Genomic DNA, 6,686 nt, shown 5'->3' with positions numbered 1-6,686 from the left:
AAAGTTCTTCATCCTATTCTTCCAGAAAGTATAATTAGATCCAAAGAATAGAGGAGGCCGACTAATAGATAATCCCTCAGGGAGTATCTATGTTGTTTGGTTTCCTGGAAGGAAACGAGTGCTGTTCTTACCCATTTTTCGGGATCAGCTCAAGATTGTTAGATCTTTGAGTAGTGAGCTTAGGCTCTGATACCACTTGTTGGTCCCGTATGATTAGTTCCAAGGGGGGGTTAGGAACTAATATAACTTTTTCGCTAATTAATCTTGCTGACTTAGTTATTTCAATAAGTTGAACAACTCAGCTTTGGTCAGCTTGGGTGAGCTTAGCATAAGGCAGCTTTAGTCAGATGCTGACTAAGACTGTTTTACTTGAGAGATGGGAATTGACTCTCTCGTAGTCAGTTTCCAACTCAGCACTTCGATTTACTCAGTGTTAGTTTCTAACAGTTTATATGCTGAGTAAATACAACAATCAACACAAGCACAGATATATATATATATATTTGAGAGAGTTAGAAATTACTCAGTATCACTTATCCTGGTTCGGCCTCTCTGCTTACGTCCAGTCCCCAGAGTCCTCCGGGCTTTTAGAATCCAATACTGAGCTCTTTAAAGGTAGAGCACAAACCGATTACAGGCAGTTGAATATGCAAGAGTACCGTCCTCTATTCTTCTACTCAACTCCTACTAAGCACCACAACCCGATACTTAGATTTCTCTACCACTGAATGTTTATAGCCAAACACTCGGCATAACACTCTCAATATCTCAATTGATACAATTTATTCTCTTTCACAAGAAGAACACCTTTAGATGATTACAGACAATCAATCTAGCATTTACACATGAATAGAAAATGAGTGTAAGATCTTTTTCTTGTTTTGAAGTGCTTTGAACTTGTATTTTTCTCTCTTGTATTTTTCTTTCTGTACTGCGGCAATGATCCAAGGAGTTTGATCGTCTTTATATAGATGAAGACCTAGAGAAGGATCATTTGAAATGATTTAGCCGTTAATTCCAAAACGGCTCTTTTGGGAGACAGATTCTGGTCAGCTTCAGATTTTGCAGGCCAATCCTATCCTCTGAATTCTTCAGGCGTCAGGCTTGTCTTGTTCCTGCAGACGTTGTTTTTTTGTGGCAGTTGTATTTTAGCAATAATCCATTGACCCATACATCTCGGAATGTGTCTATTGCGTATTTCCGAGGATTCAATTATTGGTGCAGAAGGTTTGCAAAACTTGTCTTCTAGTGAACGGATCTCTCATGCTGTCCTGAGAATTTACTCGTCCTCTACTTTATTCGTTGTCTTCGTTTGTTGTCAACTCTTATGCTGAGTTCTCTTTTAGTCAGTTTTGTTTTGCACGACAACTAGTGAGAGGGCTTCTGATGCTGAGTTCCATTCCACTTAGCTTTGTTGAATTTCAAGCTTCTATTCTTTGGTACTGAGTTCGATTCTACTCAGTTTATTCTTTGCTCTCATGCTGACTTTGTCCTGTCTTACTTTTTATATCTTTTTGTATTTAAGTTTATACTCAACATTGAACAAACAGATTAGTACAATTAAATCAAAGCACTTAAATTTAATTGTCCCTTAATCATGGATGATTTTGTCAAATCAAAATCTTGTGAAACGGTGTTTCAACAATATCCCCGACGCTTGGTACAGCAACATCCAGTACCTTATTAATGTTTCTGCTATTGGATTGTTCTTCTGTGTCTTCATTTTCGTCTTCGTCAAGCTCCGCAGTGACCACCGCCGAATTCCTGGTCCTTCTGCCCTATTGGCCAAACTCCTTGCGGTCTGGCACGCCACTCGAAGAGAGATCGCCCTCCATTGTGGAGCTGATGCTGCTCAATTTCTTATAATTGAAGGTGGTAGCTTCGCTGTGCTTATCGCAATTGCGGTTTTGGCTATTTGTTTTGTTATTCCTTTGAATCTCGATGATCAATTCTCTAAGACGACAATTAATCACATTGAAAAAGGTTCGGGTCATTTGTGGTTTCATTTTCTGTTTATTGTTGTTGTAGTAGTTTTAGTCCAATTTGGTATGTCTGCAATTGAAGAAAGATTAAGGATGACTAGATTTAGGTATGGAAATGGGAATTTGACTGATCCAAATGTGAATTCTACTGCCATTTTTACAGTGGCTCGTGATTATTCTTCCATTAACGAGGGAACAATTGCGTAATTGATTTTTATTTTTGATTTTGGGGTTTATTTGTGATAATTAGATAATTAAGGGGGTTAATTTATGAAATAAATAAATATAAGGACCAAATTAACTCTTTTCTCTTTGAATTTTAACACCGTTAGTCAATTTGGCCTCTGTTTGCTAACGGCGTTTAACACATACCTCTGTTTGTAAAAAAAAACCCACAGGTTCGCGTTTGCAAAATAGGTAAATCACAGGCATTTTTTTATACTTATCCCAAATTTAAACTAAAATATGTTAATATAAATAAAAAATATAAGATCATATAATTACAAAACTAGACTAGTTATATAATATTCTAATAATCTAAAAAGTTTTTGGATTCTAAAAAACATATATACCATAAAAACATTTGATAACGCATCCTCAAGATTCTTAGACACACATGCATCTGTCCACACTAGCATGATTTAGTACGTATAGCATCCTTTTGTAAAGTAGAAGACCTGCAAACCTGAAGAGAGAGAATAAAGTAAATTAAAAGCTATAAAAACAGAACATACTGATGTTAACAAGTATCAAAAAGTACTTTCCTACTAAAATTCTAAAACAAAATTGTTTGGAGCCATCATGTGACAAAGGTATCTTTGAAATTGGACTAGCAGAATCTACAAATACAACTCTCTTTTTTTTGGTGGAATAAAGTTTAGGTAAAGGTAGGTCTACCCACTCTCAAGGTCAGGGCAAACCACAGACCTCGGTGAGGATTTATAGTGGAATTTATAGATTACCTACCAATAAGGGCTAAATTTTGACGGAGTGGAGAATCGAACCTCAAACCTGTCAAGCAGAGGTTCAATGCAATACAACTCTTTTTTATATCAAAGGCTAACAGTTTCTTAGTATTCCTTTATTAATTCCTTCAAATGAAACTAATTATCACATTTAGTAAACATGTGACTAGTGGTGGCAACGGGCAGGGATCTCCCAAAAACCGCGGGGATTCGAACTGACGGGGTCGGAAAAAAAAACCCAAAATTTTTGGGTGTGGGGTTTTACCCCCAAAAACTAAATTTGGGCGGGGATGGGTGTTACTAGCCCCGAGCCATGGGGATTCCCGAAAAGCCCCGAAAAAAACACCGTAAGCTAATATTATATAAAGAAGAATTAAAATTTGAAGTTCAGTATTCCACCCAACCAAAAACCAAAGAGAATAAGTAAAGAAAGACCAAAAACCAAATAAATAATGACTTTAAGAAAACACACATTTACATATAATAGCATTTTAAATAAAACCAACTACAATCAACTCATGTTTATTTATTTAAGATACAGGCACACAAATCTATGCTATATATAATAGCGGAAGCATAAAGAAATAAGGAGAAGTGTTTTAGAGACCTTTTTGATGAGTTGTCAAAGTAGTAAAAAATCAAAATTTAAAAGATTTAATTAATTAAAAATAACATATTATATTTATAATATATTAAACAATTACTAGCCCATTAATTAAAATAATAAAAGAAGGTAAGAGTTACAAGAAGATGAAAAAACACAAAACAAAGGAAATCCAAAAATCACAAATAAACTTATATATAAAGCATGATAGATCGTATTTCACCATTATATTCATTGGTCATCGAAAACTAAAGTCAAAACTTTTTTCTTAGATTCAGATCTATTTAGGAGCGGTTTCTATTGATAAACTATTTAATAGCATTTTCTTCAAGAATTTGGAGAATTCAAACTTTTATATCTCCAATTGAAAAGCCGATAGAAATAGAAGATGCATGGACAACTAAAATCTGGAAACGCAAATGTGTAAAAAATTACAAGAAATCATTATGTTTCTGAAGGTAATTATTCGATTTTTTTCATATATTGCAGTTATTTTGTTCTTAATAATATTGTGTTACGTCCGAATATGTTTCTTTGATGCCAGGTACCTAAATATTTGGTAAAATCCAAATAGGAGCGAAAACAGATCAAAAACGAAGGAAAAACCCTAAGTTACAAGCCAAAAGGACGAGAAAATCAGCGCACCGATACAGGGAGATGGGAACGAAGTCAGAACCAGGAGGAACATCCCGTGTCGCGATCGAGATTCCCATATCTCGATCGCGACACGCCTTTTTCAGGCACTTCGATCAGTTCGTTCTGAAGATAAAATTGCTCCCCATGTCACGACATGGATTCTAAAATCTCGGTAGGACCAGCAGTTTTTTCAGCACCAAATTCACATGTTTGAATTCCAAGAAGTGCGTCTGTTCGGGTGGATAGAAACGACTCTTCGTAGCGGACACGACCCTTCAAACAAGACTCTTCAACATCTATAAATAAAGAGTTGATTTCAGAGTTGTGGAGAGTTAGATTAATTAAGATTAGAGAGGAGAATTTATGTAGAAATTCTGAGTCAGAAACGATTCAGAGTGAGATTTCAGTTTTGTAAAAGCAATCTTGATATACACAAATTGTTCTTAGATTTATTACAAACACGGTAGCGATTAAGTTTAGATTAAGAATTGATTCGAAGACGAGTTTTCATTTCGGTAGAAGACAAACAATCTCTATTCTGAAGATTCAACGAGAAGATCAAACAGCAAAGGCGACACTAGAATCTGACAAACTCCAACGAAGTTTGAGGAAAGGATTGACAACCCGGAACTCAAATTAGTTAGAATGCTTACCATGTTTTCCTTTCTCTGTTAACTTGTATTGATTCACAAATTCTATAATAAAAGTTTACACAATTCAATATACCTTTCTGTAGTTACTTTGATAATTTCTTCGAAGTAAGATTCTGGTGTTTTCATTAAAATGTATTTAACTCACATAGTTACAAGGAAACTTTGTTGAACACTTGAAAGAATTAATATTTACGGATGATATGATCGTTAGGTCGGCTTATCGGAAATAAATATCAATTTGATTAAGGTAAAAATCTTCTCTGAACCAGAGAGATTTCTACGGTTCAAAGCCTATTAATTGAAGGCATATACCTTACATACTTATAATCTTTACAAAGTTTAAGTTGATATCTTTGCTTAATGCAAATGAGTTTAACGCTTTTCTTACTTTAAATGCTAAAAGTTTATGTCTTGTAATCCAATCTCAAGACAGAATTGATTTCTAGATTTCTAACATAAAGTTCTAATCTGATTCTTGTTAATTCAATTCATCACAATCCAACTCAATTAAACGATTTTCTATAATATAAACCTAAAGACATATTCAAACTGTATCAAAATAAGTTTTTGTGAAAAAACGTTCCCTGTGGGATCGATATCTTTTTATTACTACAAGTGAAACCGTGCACTTGCGGAAATCGCTCAACAAGTTTTTGGCGCTGTTGCCGGGGAACGCCAAATTTTTTTTACAAAAATTTAGATTTTTCGTGTTTTATTTCGAATCTAGGTTTATACATACTTATATTAATTTTTATATTTTATTTATTTCAATTTACTTACATTTTTATTTTTCAATTTTGTTTTGAAGGTAGTTTCGGTTCGTGCAAAAATTTCAAGTTCATGCGCAGTTCTCGAAGTTCAGGCATTCCACCAAAACCACTTGATCCAGAAATTAAAAAGACAATTAAGAAAAAAAGGAAAAACAAGAAAGACAAAGAGAAAGAAAAATCACAGCCAGAAAACTTGGCAATTCCACCCACACTTATGGATTATGCTAGGCCATGAGTGGCCGGTGTAACGAATAGTATAGTTAGATCCTAGATTGTCGCACACCAATGTGAAATTAAGCCAGCTTTGCTTAATATGTTGCAAAACAATGTGACATTTTATGGACTACCTAACGAAAACCCAAACACCCATTTGACAAATTTCCTAGAAATTTGTGACACTTTTAAAATGACCGATGTGCCTGCCGAAGCGATTAAACTTCGCCTTTTTCCTTTCACTTTGAAGGATAGAGCCAAAGTTTGGTTAACTTCGATGCCAGACACAACATTCGAAACTTGGGACCAATTAGCCCAAGAATTTTTATCAAAATTTTTCCGTTTAGCAAAAACCGCAAGAGTCATAAAAGAGTTAACATCCTTTACACAACATGATACTGAAACCCTTTATGAAGCATGGGAACGTTTTGAGGAACTTCAACGTTTATGCCCACATCACCATTTGCCCTATGAACTTTTGATGAAAACCTTTTATAACGGAATAAATCCTACAACTAGAGGTTCATTAGATGCTATGTCGGGAGGGTTATTTATGAAGAAGATATATCCGCCCAAGGAAGAGAACTTTTAGAGGAAATGGCAATCAATAGTAGTATGTGGCCAGCAGAACGTGGACACACACCAGTGGCGAAACCATCATCCTCAACCACATCACCAGTTAAAGGTATAGTGAATCTCGATCCAGTCGCGATGTTACAAGCTCAATTTTCTGCGTTGTCGCACAAAATTGATAGGTTTATGGCATTGTGTGATACTAATGGTAACCCAATCCAAACGGATGTGGATTACGAAGGTATAGATGAGGTTGAACAGGTAAACTTTGTCTAAGGACAAAATCAAAC

The 6,686-nt window shown here is 35.1% G+C and overlaps 1 non-coding gene across 1 annotated transcript; it reads right to left on the bottom strand.

Annotated features, from left to right (window-relative positions):
* Nucleotides 1–6,181: 6,181 nt before the first annotated feature.
* On the bottom strand, nucleotides 6,182–6,288 carry LOC136234423 (small nucleolar RNA R71). The gene has a single exon (XR_010691307.1). It is a non-coding gene; the product is annotated as a small nucleolar RNA R71 (small nucleolar RNA).
* Nucleotides 6,289–6,686: the final 398 nt, after the last annotated feature.

The sequence above is a fragment of the Euphorbia lathyris genome, chromosome 6 (genome assembly GCF_963576675.1).
Source record: "Euphorbia lathyris chromosome 6, ddEupLath1.1, whole genome shotgun sequence".
Taxonomy (NCBI): Eukaryota; Viridiplantae; Streptophyta; class Magnoliopsida; order Malpighiales; family Euphorbiaceae; genus Euphorbia; species Euphorbia lathyris.
The sequence above is the reverse complement of the archived record's forward strand: the minus strand, read 5'-3'. Positions and strand labels throughout refer to the sequence as shown.